General features: G+C 32.3%; 1 non-coding gene across 1 annotated transcript; it reads left to right on the forward strand.

The window, feature by feature from the left end:
* Window positions 1-1,813: 1,813 nt before the first annotated feature.
* LOC130978178 (small nucleolar RNA R71) lies at window positions 1,814-1,921 on the forward strand. Its single transcript, XR_009085835.1, has one exon. It is a non-coding gene; the product is annotated as a small nucleolar RNA R71 (small nucleolar RNA).
* The last annotated feature ends 17,477 nt before the right edge of the window (window positions 1,922-19,398 follow it).

The following is a 19,398-nucleotide window of genomic DNA, read 5'->3' on the forward strand; positions in this document are numbered from 1 at the left end:
ATGATCATCAACCTACAAAAAACATAAAATAATAAAAGAAAATAGTTAACTATAAAACATTGTGTTGCCTCCCAACAAGCGCTTCTTTAATGTCATTAGCTTGACAGAGGACTCTCATGGAGCCTCAGAAGTACTCAGAACCGTGTTGGAACCTCCCAACACCAAACTTAGAGTTTGAATGTGGGGGTTCAACACCAAACTTAGAGTTTGCTTGTGGCCTCCCAACACCAAACTTAGAGTTTGACTGTGGGGGCTCTGCTTGGCTCTGTTTTGAGAGAAGTTCTTCATGCTTCCTCTCCATGATGACAGAGGGATATCCTTGAGCCTTAAACACAAAGGATTTTTCATTCACTTGAATGATCAACTCTCCTCTATCAACATCAATCACAGCCTTTGCTGTGGCTAGGAAGGGTCTGCCAAGGATGATGGATTCATCCATGCACTCCCCAGTCTCTAGGACTACGAAATCAGTAGGGATGTAATGGTCTTCAACTTTTACCAGAACATCCTCTACAAGTCCATAGGCTTGTTTTCTTGAGTTGACTGCCATCTCTAGTGAGATTTTTGCAGCTTGCACCTCAAAGATCCCTAATTTCTCCATTACAGAGAGGGGCATGAGGTTTACACTTGACCCTAAGTCGCACAAGGCCTTCTTGAAGGTCATGGTGCCTATGGTGCAAGGTATAGAAAACTTCCCAGGATCCTGCCTCTTTTGAGGTAATTTCTGCCTAGACAAGTCATCCAGTTCTTTGGTGAGCAAGGGAGATTCATTCTCCCAAGTCTCATTTCCAAATAACTTGCCATTTAGCTTCATGATTGCTCCAAGATATTTAGCAACTTGTTCTTCAGTGACATACTCATCCTCTTCAGAGGAAGAATACTCATCAGAGCTCATGAAAGGCAGAAGTAAGTCCAATGGAATCTCTATGGTCTCATCTTGAGCCTCAGATTCCCATGGTTCCTCATTGGGGAACTCAGTGGAGGTTGGTGCACGCCCATTGAGGCCTTCCTCAGTGGCGTCCACTTCCTCTCTTTCCTCTCCATATTCGGCCATGGTTATGGCTTTGCATTCTCCTTTTGGATTTTCTTCTGTATTACTTGGGAGAGTACTAGGAGGGAGTTCAGTAACTTTCTTGCTCAGCTGACCCACTTGTCCTTCCAAATTTCTGATGGAGGACCTTGTTTCATTCATGAAACTTTGAGTGGTTTTGATTAGATCAGAGACCATTGTTGCTAAGTCAGAGGTATTCTGCTTAGAACTCTCTGTCTGTTGCTGAGAAGATGATGGAAAAGGCTTGTTATTGCTAAACCTGTTTCTTCCACCATTATTATTATTGAAACCTTGTTGAGGTCTCTCTTGATTCTTCCATGAGAAATTTGGGTGATTTCTCCATGAAGAATTATAGGTGTTTCCATAGGGTTCTCCTAGGTAATTCACCTCTTCCATTGAAGGATTCTTAGGATCATAAGCTTCTTCCTCAGATGAAGCTTCCTTAGTACTGCCGGGTGCATTTTGCATTCCAGACAGACTTTGAGAAATCAAATTGACTTGTTGAGTCAATATCTTGTTCTGAGCCAGTATGGCATTCAGAGTGTCAATCTCAAGAACTCCTTTCTTCTGACTAGTCCCATTGTTCACAGGATTCCTTTCAGAAGTGTACATGAATTGGTTATTTGCAACCATTTCAATTAGTTCCTGAGCCTCTGTAGGTGTCTTCTTCAGATGAAGAGATCCTCCAGCAGAGCTATCCAAAGACATCTTGGATAGTTCAGAGAGACCGTCATAGAAAATACCTATGATGCTCCATTCAGAAAGCATGTCTGAGGGACATCTTCTGATTAATTGTTTGTATCTTTCCCAAGCTTCATAGAGGGATTCTCCATCCTTCTGTCTGAAGGTTTGGACTTCCACTCTAAGCTTACTCCATTTTTGAGGTGGAAAGAACTTTGCCAAGAAGGCATTGACTAGCTTTTTCCAAGAGTCCAGGCTATCCTTAGGTTGTGAGTCCAACCATATTCTAGCTCTGTCTCTTACAGCAAAAGGGAATAGCATCAGTCTATAGACCTCAGGGTCAACCCCATTAGTCTTGACTGTGTCACAGATTTACAAGAACTCAGCTAAAAACTGATGAGGATCTTCCATTGGAAGTCCATGGAACTTGCAATTCTGTTGCATTAGAGAAACTAATTGAGGCTTAAGCTCAAAGTTGTTTGCTCCAATGGCAGGGATAGAGATGCTTCTCCCATAGAAGTTGGGAGTAGGTGCAGTAAAGTCACCCAGCACCTTCCTTGCATTGTTGGCATTGTTGTTGTTTTCGGCTGCCATGTCTTCTTCTTCTTTGAAGAATTCGGTCAGGTCCTCTACAAAGAGTTGTGCTTTGGCTTCTCTTAGCTTTCTCTTCAAGGTCCTTTCAGGTTCAGGATCAGCTTCAACAAGAATGCCTTTGTCTCTGCTCCTGCTCATATGAAGGAGAAGAGAACAAGAAGATGTGGAATCCTCTATGTCACAGTATAGAGATTCCTTAAGGTGTTTGAGGAAAAGAAAAATAGAAGAAAGAAGAAGGAGAAGAATTCGAACTTTAATTAGGTGAAGTTCGAATTGTGCATTAAGAGGGAGTGATATTCCATAAATAGAAGGATGTGGGAGGAGGGAAGCGGATTTTCGAAAATTCAATTAAAAAGATTTTGAAAACATTTTGAAAAACACTTAATTGATTTTCAAAAATAAAAGTAAGAAAGAAATCAAGTGATTTTTGAAAAAGGATTTGAAGTTAGTAATCAAAAAGATTTGATTGAAAACTATTTTGGAAAAGATGAGGTTAAGAAGATATGATTAGTTTTAAAAAGATGTGATTGAGAAGATATGATTTGAAAACAATTTTAAAAGATATGTTTTGAAAATTATTTTAAAAGATTTGATTTTGAAAATTAGTGACTTGCCTAACAAGAAAAGATATGATTCAAACATTAAACCTTTCTCAACAGAAAAGGTAACAAATTTGAGATGTTCAATCAAATCATTAATTGTTAGGAAGTATCTTTGAAAAAGGAAAGAAATTGATTTTGAAAACATTTGATTGAAAAGATATGATTTGAAAAAGATTTGATTTTGAAAAACTTTGAAAACTTGAAAAAAAAATTGATTTGAAAACAAAATTCTTCCCCCTAGCACCATCCTGGCGTTAAACGCCCAGAATGGTATACATTCTGGCGTTTAACGCCCAAAATGCTACCTCTTTGGGCGTTAAACGCCCAACCAGGTACCCTGGCTGGCGTTTAAACGCCAGTCTGTCTTCTTCACTGGGCATTTTTGAATGCTCAGCTTTTTCTGTATAATTCCTGCAGTATGTTCTGAATCTTCAATTCTTTGTATCATTGACTTGAAAAGATACAAATTAAAAATATTTTTGGATTTTTAATAATCAAAATGCAACAAGAATCAAATAACAATGCATGCAAGACACCAAACTTAGCAGTTTGTATACTACTGACACTAACAAAATGAAAATGCTCATGAGACACACAAGACACTCAAGTCAATAGAATTCAAAGATCAGAGCAAGTAAATCATCAAGAACATCTTGAAGATCACTAAGACATATGAATGCATGCAATTGACACCAAACTTACTAGACTCAAACAAGGAATATTTTTGAATTTTATGATTTTGTAATTTTTTTGTGTTTTTCGAAAATTAAGTAAAAAAAAAATATCAAAATTCTTAATGAGAATTCCAGGAATCAGTGCAATACTAGTCTAAGACTCCGGTCCAGGAATTAGACATGGCTTCACAGCCAGCCAAGCTTTCAAAGAAAGCTTCGGTCCAAAACACTAGACATGACCAAAGGTCAGCCAAGCCTTAGCAGATCACTGCTCCTAAAAGCAAAATTTGATGAAAATCAACAAGCTCTTGTGGTGATAAGTTGAAACCTCGGTCCAATCAGATTAGACATGGCTTCTCAGCCAGCCAGATTTCAACAAATCATCATGAAACTCTAGAATTCATCTTCAAGAATTTCGAAAAAAAATAAATACCTAATCTAAGCAACAAGATGAACCGTCAGTTGTCCAAACTAGAACAATCCCAGGCATTGTTACCAAAAGCTTGCTCAAAACTTGAACAATCCCCGGCAACGGCGCCAAAAACTTGGTGCGCGAAATTGTGAACAATACTTTTTTCACAACTCTCATAATCCCCGGTAATGGCTCCAAAAACGTGGTAGCTCAATACCATGGCATTACACAACTTCGCACAACTAACCAGCAAGTGCACTGGGTCGTCCAAGTAATACCTTACGTGAGTAAGGGTCGATCCCACGGAGATTGTTAGTATTGAAGCAAGCTATGGTCATCTTGTAAATCTTAGTCAGGTAAACTCAGATGTATATGATGATGAACGAAAATAACATAAAAGATAAAGATAGTGATACTTATGTAATTCATTGGTAGGAACTTCAGATAAGCGCATGAAGCTGCCTTCCCTTCCGTCTCTCTGCTTTCCTACTGCCTTCATCCAATCCTTCTTACTCCTTTCCATGGCAAGCTTAAGCAAGGGTTTCACCATTGTCAGGCTACCTCCCATCCTCTCAGTGAAAGCGATTGCATATGCTCTGTCACAGCATAGCGGAATTCATCTGTCGGTTCTCAATCAGGCCGGAATAGAATCCAGTGATTCTTTTGCGTCTGTCACTAACGCCCCGCCCTCAGGAGTTTGAAGCACGTCACAGTCATTCAGTCATTGAATCCTACTCAGAATACCACAGACAAGGTTAGACCTTCCGGATTCTCTTGACTGCTGCCATCAGTTCTCGCCTATACCACGAAGACGCTGATCTCACGGAATGGTTGGCTCGTTTGTCAGGCGAGCACTCGGTTGTCAGGCGATCAACCATGCATCGTGCAATCAGGAATCCAAGAGATATTCACTAAGCCTCAGATGCTTGTAGAACAAGAATGGTTGTCAGTCACCTTGTTCATAAGTGAGAATGGTGATGGGCGTCAATCATCACCTTCATCAAGTTGAAGAACAAGTGATATCTTGGACAAAGAACAAGCGGATTTGAATAGAAGAACAATAGTAATTGCATTAATACTCGAGGTACAGCAGAGCTCCACACCTTAATCTATGGTGTGTAGAAACTCCACCGTTGAAAATACATAAGCATAAGGTCTAGGCATGGCCGAATGGCCAGCCTCCCAATGATCTAAGATAGCATAAAACGAAGATAGCTACCAAAGTCCTCGATACAATAGTAAAAGGTCCTACTTATAGATAACTAGTAGCCTAAGGTGTACAAAGATGAGTAAATGACATAAAAATCCACTTCCGGGCCCACTTGGTGTGTGCTTGGGCTGAGCAATGAAGCATTTTCGTGTAGAGACTCTCCTTGGAGTTAAACGCCAGCTTTAGTGCCAGTTTGGGCGTTTAACTCCCAATTAGGTGCCAGTTCCGGCGTTTAACGCTGGAATTTCTTGAGGTGACTTTGAACGCCGGTTTGGACCATCAAATCTTGGGCAAAGTATGGACTATTATATATTGCTGGAAAGCCCAGGATGTCTACTTTCCAACGCCGTTGAGAGCGCGCCAATTGGGCTTCTGTAGCTCCAGAAAATCCACTTCGAGTGCAGGGAGGTCAGAATCCAACAGCATCTGCAGTCCTTTTGAGTCTCTGGATCAGATTTTTGCTCAGATCCCTCAATTTCAGCCAGAAAATACCTGAAATCACAGAAAAAACACACAAACTCATAGTAAAGTCCAGAAAAGTGAATTTTAATTAAAAACTAATAAAAATTTACTAAAAACTAACTAAAAGATATCAAAAACATACTAAAAATAATGCCAAAAAGCGTACAAATTATCCGCTCATCACATAGTCATTAATCTCCTAAGGTCCAAACCAAACACCCGAACAAGCTAGATCAATCTGGGAGAGGGTGAAGCGCACGCAGTTCAATCTCTTGATGACCCTACTCAAAATGCCACAGGCATGGTCGAATCTTCTGGATCAGAGACTAACACTCTATGATTTTAGCCCTTAGAGCCACAGTAACCTCAATTACCCTTGACTAACGAGGTTTTATGTCACATACCCCAATTAGCCCAGACAACTTGTTGGAACCCGTGATGCATTCTCAAGCTATAGTTCAATATTATCCGGGTCAGGACTTGTAAGGAACTCATGTAGAGTCGAGATTCATAAGGATGAAGAATGATAATACAACATTGAATAGAATCAAACATAGATTGAAGTAGAAAAGTAATTGTATTAATCTATAGGAATCAACAGAGCTCCTAACCTTAACCTAGGAGGTTTAGTTGCTCATACTGTACAGAAAAAATGGATTAAGAAGGTGTAATGTGTCTGTGCTTCTCCCCTCCTGGGAGGCATAATCCTCAAGAGGAATGAAGTCCCTTCTTTATAATAAAAACTCTAAGACTAAACATAAAAGATATTGTTTTTAATTGAAAATTACAAAAGAAAAATAAAATAAGCTAAGAAGTTCTAACATCTACTTTGGGGCCCACTTGGTGAGTATTTGGGTTGATGCCTAGTGTCTAACTTGAGTTCTGGGCGTTCAACTTTGGTTCCTGCTCCCTGGTTGGCGTTGAACGCCAGTTTGGGCGTTCAACTTGGGAGGTTGGTCCTGTTTGGGCATTGAACGCCAGAAAGATAGTAAGTTGGGCATTCAACACCCGTTTTGGGCAGTCTTTTCCAAAGCAAAATATAGACTATTATATATTGCTGGAAAGCTCTAGAAGTTAGCTTTCGAACACTATTAAGATTGCTTTAATTGGATCTCTGTAGCTCCAGACGTGATCATTTGAATGAACGGAGGTCAGGATTTGACAGCATCTGCTATCCTTTCTTTGCCTTTGAATCAGACTTTGCCAAAACTTGCCAACTTCACCCAAAAATCACCTAAAATCATAAGAAAAACACAAAAACTCAAAGTAGTATCCAAAATATGAATTTTTCACTAAAACCTACAAAAATATAATAAAACTTAACAAAATATACTAAAAACACTAAGAAAATAGCATCAAAAAGCGTATAAAATATTCACTCATCAACCCACTTCTGAGTATATAATAATAGTTTAATTTGCAAAGTTCAATCTCTTCAAGGGTTAGTATAGATGTTCTATACAAATCTACTAATCAACATGCAAAATTTTTACTTTTTTATTTACATTCTTATATTTTTTTACATCAAATTTCAAGGTCAATGGAAGTATCTAATACAAATTACAACTCCTTTTTTGTACATCAACGCTGACTTTTCAGAGGTGAAGGATTTTAGGAAGAGTTAATGTTGATTAATTTATATTTTTTTCAATCATTATTATTTATCCAATGTTTTTTTATAATTGTTTATAGTGTTATAATGGTTGGGGTTCCACCTGCAAACCAGTTGTCTTAGTTATCTGATGGACCATCATACTCTCTTGAGGATGATCTTATTAACCAGACAAGTTTCAAGAACATATGTGATCTTAAAGAATCTTTTGAGGTTTGGTTTTTCTACTTCTCTTATATCTTTTTTTTCAGATGATCTTAAATCTTTTTTTTTCTAGAATGATACCTATGTCACATATAGGACTGTTGTTGCTATTGACTACAAGAGTGGCTAGTGGTACAAGAGTTGCAAGCATTTTTTCCATGCTCTAAAGGAATCTAAGAATTCATTCCATGTGTAACCTGTGACACATTCCCAAATTCGCATGTTCCTAGGTATATAGTTCTACATTTATAATTATTTTTCCTTAACCTTCATCAACACCAAACTTTTTATTTATTAACATCAAACTTGTTCAAATTCAGTATAAATTTAAGAGTTGTCGATGAATTTGACACTGCCTCCTTTATACTATATGACAAAGAAGCTAGCAAATACCTTGGTGTATCTGCTTCTAATATGCGCCTATCTCATGTCAACAAGGTTGTATCTGATTTTGTAAACTTTTCTCTATTTTCTAATTTGTTTTTTTGTTATTAATATGTCACTTTCTGTCTCATTAATTCAATTCATATGTTATATTTTACGCAGGGAGGTTTGAAGAATGAATATCCTCAGCAGCTCAATACTTTTGTTGACAAGAACTTTCTATTTAAGATTTCAGTTAAGATAAAAGATATCAATGCTTTCCAACCATGCAGAATTGTTGTTCTTAAGTTTTGTGCAGATAATTCAATCATCTCAAAATTTCTTGATAAACACAAGATATATGTTGTATATTTATGAAGATTTCAAGTTTCTTTAAATTTGTATTCTTGGTTCATTCTATATATATTTCTGAATTTTATTTCAGGAAAATTTGGTCCATGAGAATTCTGAGCTTATTATTATTATTCTCTCTGACTCTATTAAAACTCCTAAGGTTACAAATCCTTAATTCCTCATTTTTCTTTACCATTTTAGGCTACTATAATTAACTATATAATTTAATTGTAATTTTGCATTCTATACAGCAAACAGGTTTGCCTTCCATTAAGATAATTGATGATAATAATACTGATCCATTTTCAAATCCAAAAAGGGCCATCGAGGCTGCTTCATATACCAAAATTCTTATTGATGTTTATCTAGATTCTGAGAACCAGTCATCTACTAAGTCTCGAAAGATTACAGTTGAAGAAGTTCATAATGTTGCAAAACTTCATGACGAATAGCTTCTCAAGAACCTTTCTTATATTTCTATTATATATGTCTTATTGCTTAGCAGTTTTGTTTTGATTGCTAAATAATATTTGTTGTGATTTACTCACATCAAGGTTATGTTTTAAGTTAGTCTTAGTATGTCTTTTATTCCAATAAGAATGTTAGTGCTATGCAGACAATTCATTGTCCTTCTATTATAATAAGTTGTAGAAAAATTTACATGTCATTTATAACTCTTCATGGTTACTCATGCTTGGTTCTTATATATTAACTCAATTTCATATATTTAAATCAGGTCTATTATCTTTGTTGATTTTATTATTCTTTTATTTAAAATTTGTGTTCTTACCCTTTTTTTAAATGTTAACACAATGAGTACTCTTAATTATTTGATATCTTCTTGACAAAATGTCATGTAAAATACCTTTTTCTTATTGATTAATAAAATCTAATTATACTTATTTCACAGCTGATATCAACCAGTTTATGCATGGACTAATATATCACAGTTAAAATTGTGTGTTAAAAATTTTCGAGTTCTATATATTCTTCTTAATGTTTAACCTTTGATTAGTATATATTTATATTTATATTTATATTATATTTATATTCTCTTTTTTCTTATTCACCAAACAGTTCTTTACATCATACCTCCTTCTAATTTAATGGCTGAAAATTTAATCTTTTTATTTGTCTTTTTTTATTCCCTTACTAATTTATTATGCAATGAGTACACGTACAACTATTCTCACTAGACTTTATTCTTCAAGACATTACCCATGACACATTGATATCTTACAATTTGCACTAATTACTTATATCAGATTTTTTTGGTTATCCCCATTTTAGTAATGTAATTTATATCTTATATCTTATATGGACTTACTATAGTCATTACCATTTTCAAGAAGACTATTACATCTATATAAAGTACATCCACCCTTTGAAATTCATTGTCTTTCTTCCCAGAGATATTTCAACAATTAACAGGTTCCTCCTACTTCTTAAGTTTATAGTTTCTTTCTTCGAATTCAATACTGGCTATCTTTTCAATATCATATATTTTACACAAAGTCATTTTTTATACCATTATACGTTTAAATATACTTATTTTTGTTAGTTACCAATATCAGAAATGGATACTACTCATTTCATGCCTCCCAAATTTAACCATGACAGAATTTTCTACATGTAAGTGATCCTCTTGGGGTAATATTTTTAAATGATTGTTCGTCAACTTATATCTTGATCAACATTTTGTACTTTTTCAATAATTATTTAGTATGTTAGTATTTGAACACCTTTTAATTTTTTATGTATTAGATAATACACGAGTTGCCTTCAATTTTTTATCGCACCTACAAAGATCATCTTAAAGAGAGGATGTTATTTGTTGATCTAAATGATAATCAAATAGAACTGTGTTTAGGGAAAGAGAAAACTTCTAGTTATATTTTATCTGGTTTAGAAAATTTACTAAAGTTCTACTCTCCTAAAAAAGGTGGTGATTGAACTTAATGTATGTTGGAAAAGATGTATTTATCTTGCTAAAGGTCAAAGATAATAACATATGTAAGATGATTATAGACCACCTTACTGGAGATTTAAACACTGAGTCTGTTGTAGATATCCTTCAAGATATACTATATTTGTTACCTCAAAATACAAACTCTGCTTACGCTTCTACTCATATTTCTCCTATTATTTCAACTCCACATAATAGCACCAATGGTTCCTTTCCTATATAGAAGATTGATCTTGGTGCTAGCTTTTCTACCTTTACTCAATATAATGTCCAAACCCAGTTAATGACAACAAATCCAAATGCAAGCAACTCTTTTCAATTCCAACACTATGAGTATTTATTTTATTATGGTTCAGTTAATAATAATGCCAACAACTCCATGGATTATCCTTTATCTATTCTTTATGGTAATGCATTGGATTTTAACTTTAAAATTTTTAAAAATAGATCAAAATCCAACCTAGATTTAGGTTCTTCCACCCCCTTGAAGTCAAATTATGTCCGCTGTGCTAAAACTTTATATTTTAATGCTAAAGACACCTGCTACTTAATTAATAATGCTTTTTGGTGCATTAAACAAATTTCATGCAACCAGATTCAAAACAGTGATGTGGTGAGTTTATATTTATTCAGAATTTATATCTTTTTTTCTTACTTGGTTTACAATTTAGTACTAACATTTTTTTTAACAGGTTTTGCCACCAGATTCGCACAGAATTATTTTTCTAGCAAAACTAACAATGTGAATGATTTTCTTGAAAATGGATGTTCATACCAACTGGGATTACGCTGGAATAAAAAAAAAGGAAGATTCGGCTATATCTGACTAGAGATTGGAAGCATCTTTCAACTCTAATGGATTCAGCCATGGCACTTTCTAAGATTTTTGGTATACCCCAATGATGAATCTATCATGCATCTGAAGGTCCTTAGTCTATAGAGATATTGTCATGCAAGCTATATATTTAGTTAATTATTTATGTTTTAATTTTTTTTTATCATATTCCCGATCAGTTCATTCTCATGATCACTTCTAGCTCCAAGCTATGTATTTCCTTTAACCGTGATCATGTATTGTTATGCGTGTTTATTTAATTTCCTTTTTAGCAATGGATTTTTTTTCTTTTACTAAACCCCTTTTGTTTCTTAATTACTTGAATTCTTCTACAAATCATATCTTTCCATTATATGATGTACTATTAGTTATTCTTTCTCAAGTTTTTAAATTAAAATTGTCCAAATAGAATCAAGGCAACTAATTTAGTTTTTAGTCTGTTGATATGACTAATCGTTTTCTCATTTCAGTTCAATTTCCATGAATAGGACTCGTCAAATGAACTCTTATACAGCAGCATATAAGAAAGTTTAGTTATCTTTCATTGGATTTTTTTCCTTTGTTTCTGTTACGTTACCACGTGTACCATGGTAATTTCATAAATTTAGGATATATAAACCAAAATCACAAAATATTAGAATGTTCACCTATAATTAGAGTAATAGTGAATCTTTATATACATGTTGTTTATTATGTGATTCATTTAGTAATTTTTCTAATATTATATTGTGCACATGTACTAGAAATTATTTCATTCACAACTATTATTAGTGTTTTGTATTTTTTTTTTTTTTGGTTCTTTAAATCAAATTTTATTAATGTTGAATACACTTTTACACTACCAACCAACGGTGCTTAATTTCTTTTACCAAATTACTTACCATTTTTAACACAAATATTTAGCAGTCTAAATACTATGTGTCTAGAATCTGAAAAGAAAAAAATTACAAGTATGTCTTACATATTTACATGTATATCTTTACCTATCTTCCTGCTAAATTTCTATTTAATTTAAATGATATTTTAATAAATTTGCTGAATATTATATATCATGAATTTTTCATTTGGTGCAGAAAAATTGTCCACCTTAACTTGCCCTTTTTTTTACAAATTTTTTTTCTTTTTATGAATTGGTCATCGTGTACACCTACTGGTCGTCTCTGCAACTTCACTTTCCAACATAAAGAACTGTAATTAGCCTTTTACTTCCCTCACTATCTGCTCTATTTTTTTTTTTTTTTGTGATCAATGCGTTTCTAAGCAATTACTTTCCACAAGTTACACCCTCTCATGTACCTCATTACTCACACAATTTCACTAATGATGATCAATTGAGTAAGAGCAGTGACGGATCCAGAAAATTTTATTAGTGGGGGCAATGCATATATATATGACAATAATTTTTATAAGTATATTTTATTATTATAAAATATAATTTGTTTTCAAATTATCTAACAAATAAATTTAAACACTAAAATAGTAATTTAAATAAGTTTTATATTTTCTTTTCATTGTTAATATAATTAAATATTTTTCTTTCTATATATGTTATTAAACAATCATTTAAAAATTCATCTCCTATATGATTACGAATCGACTTTTTATAATATTTATAGCGAAAAAGATTTTTTTAACTAATGTTGTTGTTATTGACAAATCTAAAACTAATTTTAAAAAAAAACTAATAAAAAATAATTTTTTTTGAGTCTCAATTCATTTCTATAAAAATATTTTTTTTATTTTAAAAACTAAGTCATTTGATTTCAGACAACGTTTATTTTCTTTTGTTTTATTTTTAATCTATCCTTTTTTTGGTCTTTCTTCAACAATTGATTAAATTTTAAAATTTTGTTACAAATTTTGATATAGGCAATTTATAAGAAAAGTTCTTTCATAATATTTAATTACATAAACATACCAAAAGTCTAAAATCATTTATAAATATTCAAATAATTTAGATATTTATTTTTTATTAATATTAAGCTAAATATATTTTTTATGGATAAATTTTTAATCTTTTATAATAAAAAAGTATTTAATAAAGTCAAATTTTGGCTCTTCATTATATTTATTTAATTTTTTTAATTTGTTAAGCACTGAATTAACAAATAAAAAATAATTTTATTTTAACATTATCTATAGTGTATCCACTTTCAATGATAACAGATTTATCTCCTAAAATTTAATTGATGTGTTTTATATTTGTGTTTTTATATATTCATTATTGATTAATGTTTATGTTTTGGGTCCTTTTATTTCTTTCTTATATACTGGAGAGTGTGAACCAAAAAAAAAAACTTAATGGGATCAAATTTATTTATTGAATGGGGGCAAATATTTTTTTCTGTGTTCTACGTGAAATTTTATGAAATTCAATGGGGGCACTTGCCCCCACACAGTTCAATATAAATTCGTCCCTGAGTAAGAGTTAATTTTCATATATTTGTCTTTTATATATAGTATTTTGTTACATTTTTTATAAAACCACAACATTTTTTTCTAATCTTTACTTTATGACACAAGGTAATTAGACAATAATTATCCCTAAGCTATATTTTGGAAGCTATGATATCTAAAGTATTATAATATTTAAAATAATATTTTCCTAACTTAATTATTTCTTTTCTTCTATTTTTCTATAGAATTTTCTATATAGTTATTTTAACATGAGCTCCCTATATTGTAACCAAGATAACAGATTGATATTGAATAAAAAATTTAAATATCATACGACATGAACAAACTGTATATTATTTTTTTATTTTATATTAATTTTCTTACTCCAACCATGATTTTTTCTGTTACACTTACATCAATAGTTCCTTTTTCAACTATAGATTTTCATAATTCATTACATTAAATCATCTTCAGTCACTCATGCTCAAATTTTTAAATGAACACAATCTTTTCCTATTATTTCAAAATTTTGTTGTCTTCTTTTATTTGTATTATAAACTTTTACATGAAACAAGTTTAATTATTTGGTTTCTTTTCCACAGTCTGCTATGGTTTCTTCATGACCAATGGTTTGCTAGGCCATTACCCTTCCACAAGCTACACTCTCTCATGTAATCATTACTCGATCTAGCAATAAACATTAATTGAGTAACACTTCATGTTCATGTATTTGTCATTTATGTAAAATACTTTGTTACATTCTCGATGAAATAGTAACTTTTTTTTCTTGATCTTCACTTACTATCAAAAAAAGTCATTTAATAATTATCTATAAGCTATAGCTTCATGACATCCATAGTATCATCATTTTGAAAATTATATTTTATATTTTTTACTCAATGCTCATCCTTGAGTTATCAGTTCCTTTTTTTTTTTACTTTCAATTGCATTATATAAATACAACACTATATGGATGTTTGCATTTATAAACACATACGGTTAAGTTTATTAATGTTGTTGTCCTCTTCATCGAGTATAATTCATGTTACTTTTAATACAATAATTATGTTTGTGTATCTTTACAAGATTTACTTCCCCAAAAGGTATCTGCATTTTTCTTTCATTAATCTTTCATATCCAGTTTCAATTCATTTATTATTTTAGTTCTTACTTCAATTCTACCAATCTGTGCTACTTACCTTGCTAGAATAATTCACACTTTCTCATATCAGATGGAGACCCAACAAAGCTCTCATAAATTGGTGGAAGAGAGTCGTAATTTTTACCTCTATATCAACCCATTTTCGGTATTATATGCTCCGGACAGCAGGAACCTTTTTGTTAATGAATTTTATTTATTTAATAATTCTAGTTTATTTCTAATGTTTAGTTGATTCCATACATGTTCATACATAACTCTCACTTTATATTATGGTCACAGAATATGCATGAGCTTCCCAGCATATTTTACAAAGAATACAACAAGTCCTTTAACGATAAAATGCTGATTATTAACTCTAAACATAACCAGATTCAGCTACGTATTCTAAGAGGTCATTCGAATGCTTTTATAACGTAAGGTCTTGAGAACTTAGTTAATCTTTATAGATTATTCAACGGAGGTACCATTAAGCTAAGGTATCTCAACAGGGACATCTTCTTTGTCATCATGGTTAGAGACAGGTTCATGAATAAATTGTCTGCCAGTATTTATGATATGAATTTACCGTTACATTCAATATTTACGTATAAAGGTAAAGACCGTATATTAGAAGATTAATATGTACTTGATACTATTCACTACTAAAAAGCTACTTATAAGCCATCAAAGAAGAATCACAAACTTTACAAGCATTCATCTAAGAAAAATATGAAGCTCCACTCTACACTGAGAAGTTCTCCTAAGTTGGTGTCCACCACTTCCATTAAAAAAATACAACCAAAACAGAACATGGATTTAGTTAGTTGTCAATCAACATTAATTGATTTAAATGTTGTTCCTTTGGATAACTATCACCAACTCAACTCTAAAGGTGTCACACATTTTGAATGGAAGGTGCTCTAAGTTTTTTCTAAAACCATTCAGGAATAGAAGTATTATTGACGAGGGTGGTTTTCCAAAGTATAAAAGGGTGGATAATGGTCATATAATAACTAAAAAGAATGCAGTTCTGGCAATTCTTATATTGTACCATACAATCTGGATCTACTCTTAAAATATGTTTGTCATATTAATATGAAGCATACATGTCAGACTTCTTATATTAAATATTTATTCAAGTACATCCACAAGGATAATGATAGGGTTACGGCTTCATTTTACCAAACATCTAGTGATGGGTTTCCTTAACAAGTTGTAGATGAAATACATAACTACTATGATTGTCGTTACATTTCTGCATGTGAAGTAGCTTGGAGGATATTTGGATATGAGATTTAGCTTAAAGAGCCTGCAATGATTTACCTACCATTCCACCTACCTGATGAGCAACCAGATGTTTTCAAGGACCATGAGAACATTGCTGATGTAATTCAACGTGTAGATGGTAAGGTTACTAAGTTAGCTACTTGGATGTTGGCTAATCGTGACTATCATTTTGGTAGATCTTTAACATACAGCGAATTTCCTACAAAATTTGTATGGAAAGATGATTCATGCATATGGTTTTCTCGCAAACAAGACTTTCTTATTGGACAGCTGACTCATGTTTTACATGGTAACGGTGAGGATTATTACATGAGAATATTGTTAAACATACAAAAAAGATGCACGAGTTTTACTGATTTACATACTGTGGATGGTGTGGTATAAAACTCATTCAAGAAAACATGCTATGTTTTGGGACTCCTACAAAATGACAAGGAATTTGTTGATGCAATTCTAAAAGCAAGCACTTGGGCATCTGAAAACTACTTACAAAATCTGTTTGTTGTGTTATTGATTTCTAATAACATATCAAGACCTTAATTGGTATGGCAACAGTGCTACCAACAATTATCTGAAGATTTGTTATATTCACATAGAATTCAACACTTAATCCAGGTATATCATTTAACATGTTAAATCAATTTCGCTTATAAGATTAAATAATATTTTTTTATCTTAAAACACCTCATTAATTGCTTAAATTTTTTATCTTCATTTTAGATATTCAGCTTGGTGATGATCAACTACTAAATATGACTCTTTCAAAGGTTGAGATGATGTTGCTAAGAAAATACCAAACCTCTAAGTTTTCAAAGTTCTCAATTTGAAACCAAGACTCTCATGACCAAAACAGTACCAAATATGTTCAAATCATAATCATACACTCTCCATTCACTTCATCACATGCTAACATCTAAAACCTTCAAATCTATTCAACAATTTTATTCATAAGTTCTTATCAAATACAACATCAATGATTAAAATTTCACATTAGATACATATACCATTTCTACTCAAACCAATCAACCAATTCATGTTAATTCACCACCAACCACACCACAATCACCTCAACATATACATTTATCAATACCACTCAATAATTTTCAATTACAATTCATATCAAACTCAATATTTATTTTCTATATCCACTAAACATGCACCATTCACATATTTCAGCTTATCATACGGTCAATTAGTCTAAATTTTCATGTAACATTATACATTAACTACGAGAAACCAAAATCATACTTTGGCCGATTCCTCCCTAAGCTAGAAACCTTGAACTTCAAGCTTCAAAGACTTCAGATCAATCCCAATAAATTCCAGCAACACAAAGCTGAGTTCCAAGCGCTCCAATTCACCGATTCAACACCAAATTCAACACAATTTCAATTTAATTCAAACAATTCATCAAAATTAGTACTAGGGTTCAAAAAATTGGACAGCCCACAAGGGTTTAGAACTTTCTTACTTTATCCATTGATTATTGGGATAAAATCCAACAATTATCTAATGTTAGATTGTACCTAAACCACCAAAATCATTAAAATCTCTCAATATCAAACCAAAAGAACAAAAATAAAGGGATGGAGAAATGGGCACAAAAATCTGAGATCCATAGCACTTTGTTCAAATAGAATTGAAGAGCTTGACGAGACGAACGTGTGGTTGCAAACGGTGCAACGATCAGTACTCCGGATTGAAAGTTATGTGAAATTGAAGTTGGAAGTGAAATGGAAGTTAGGGATCTAAGACTCTAAGTTCACCCCTCATCTTCAATGTGAAATAATTGGAGGGGGAAAGGATGCTAAGTTTGGCTTAAAATGAGTTGGACCTTGGGCTCAATATGGGTCCAATTCTACCGGTTTAGCTCGTTGACCTGATTTTGAGCCAAAACTTTTAAAATTAGTGTTTTAATTTCTATTATAAATATTTTTATATCTCTAAATTATAAAACTTAATTTTCTAATTTCTTTGACTCATAATTAAGTTATTAATTAATTATTTATTAACTTTTAGAATTTTACAGTAGACTTCTTGGAGATCTCCAGTTTGAGACACACTTGCTACTATTTTTGAATAATTCTGAAAGGTTGTTTCCTACAATAGTTCAATGCATTGCTTGTGCACGATGGGCGCGCATGGATTTTGCGTCCAACCCATACCACTTCGCGCCGGACCGCTTGGTTTCTGACAGATTTGACTATCGTTGATCAATTTGCTCTTTATATGGTCTGAACACTAAGTTGAACCAATTGGACCATTAATTTACCAAATTTTCGGTCAAATCGGCGATTCGATTTGGATTTTATATATATGGCTCATTTTTTTAGTAACGAAGGCTTTTGCCATGTTATGTAGCATTATGAAATGATGAATATGTTTTCATCGGTATGAAGAATATTTTTTTTTAATTAGGAAAAGCAAATCGAAGGTTTTGATTTGACTACTCTAAATTTCTACGAAAATCTACTTAAATTTGCTAAGAAAAGAGAAAAAATAAAATTTAAAGTCTAATTTAAATGAGATACAGAAATTTAAAAGGTTAGATTTATAATTAAAAATTTTAAAAAGTCAAAATTTACAAATATAAAGGTCATATTTGTATTTTAAATAATAAATCTGATAATCTAATTTATATTTTTCACATGCTAGTTAAACACATCATACTCTAATAATATTGTAAACTGTTCTTTTTTTTTCAATATCAAAAATAAAAAAATGTATATATAAATTTATTTAATAAAACTTAAAATTTTGTAATATTATTGCCGGAAAAAAATACTAGTTTCTTATACTATTTTGGGCGACAGCTTTTACCTTTTAGCATGTTAGTTATTAATGCGTCCCTACTCCCTATTCCATAGAAAACGATTATTTAAAATCTCATATCAAGTTACTTATTATCGTGAATCACAAGTTTATATACTCATCAATTATGTGACTATATCATAGCGATCTCCAATTCGAAAACCATGATTAGGCTTACAGTTTACACAAATACCTTCAAAACTTCTGTTAAAGAGTCGTCAGTAATATTTATTAAATTGAGATATCACTTTTCCTTTTTTTTTATTTTCCGTTCATTCATATGAAACTCGGCTATTGAGAATCTATTTAGCGGGAGGAGTAATTTTTCATCAGATTAAGGTAGCGTTTGGTGGAGAGACAGATACCGAAAGACTGAGATTGAGAGACAGAGACTGAAATAAATTTTAGTATTCTGTTTGGTGTCAAGTGAGAGACAAAAATTAAAACAAGAATAAAATTCTAATTTAATTTGCATAAAAAATAAAATTAAAATTAATTAATTAAAATGAGAGTATTTTAGGTATAAAATGTTATTAAAGTTTCAGTCTCTGTTTTTTAAAATATCAGTCTCCTATGTCCCTACATTTTAGAGGCACTGAAATACTGAAATTTTAGAGACAGAGACAGAAATTTTAGTACCAGTCTCTGAGCCAACAAACATGATACTGTATCTCAGTCTCTCAGTCTCTGTCCCAGTACTGTAAAACAAACGCTACCTAAGAGAAACAAATCTAATATAAGT

This window comes from Arachis stenosperma, chromosome 4 (assembly GCF_014773155.1).
Source record: "Arachis stenosperma cultivar V10309 chromosome 4, arast.V10309.gnm1.PFL2, whole genome shotgun sequence".
In the NCBI taxonomy this organism is placed as follows: domain Eukaryota; kingdom Viridiplantae; phylum Streptophyta; class Magnoliopsida; order Fabales; family Fabaceae; genus Arachis; species Arachis stenosperma.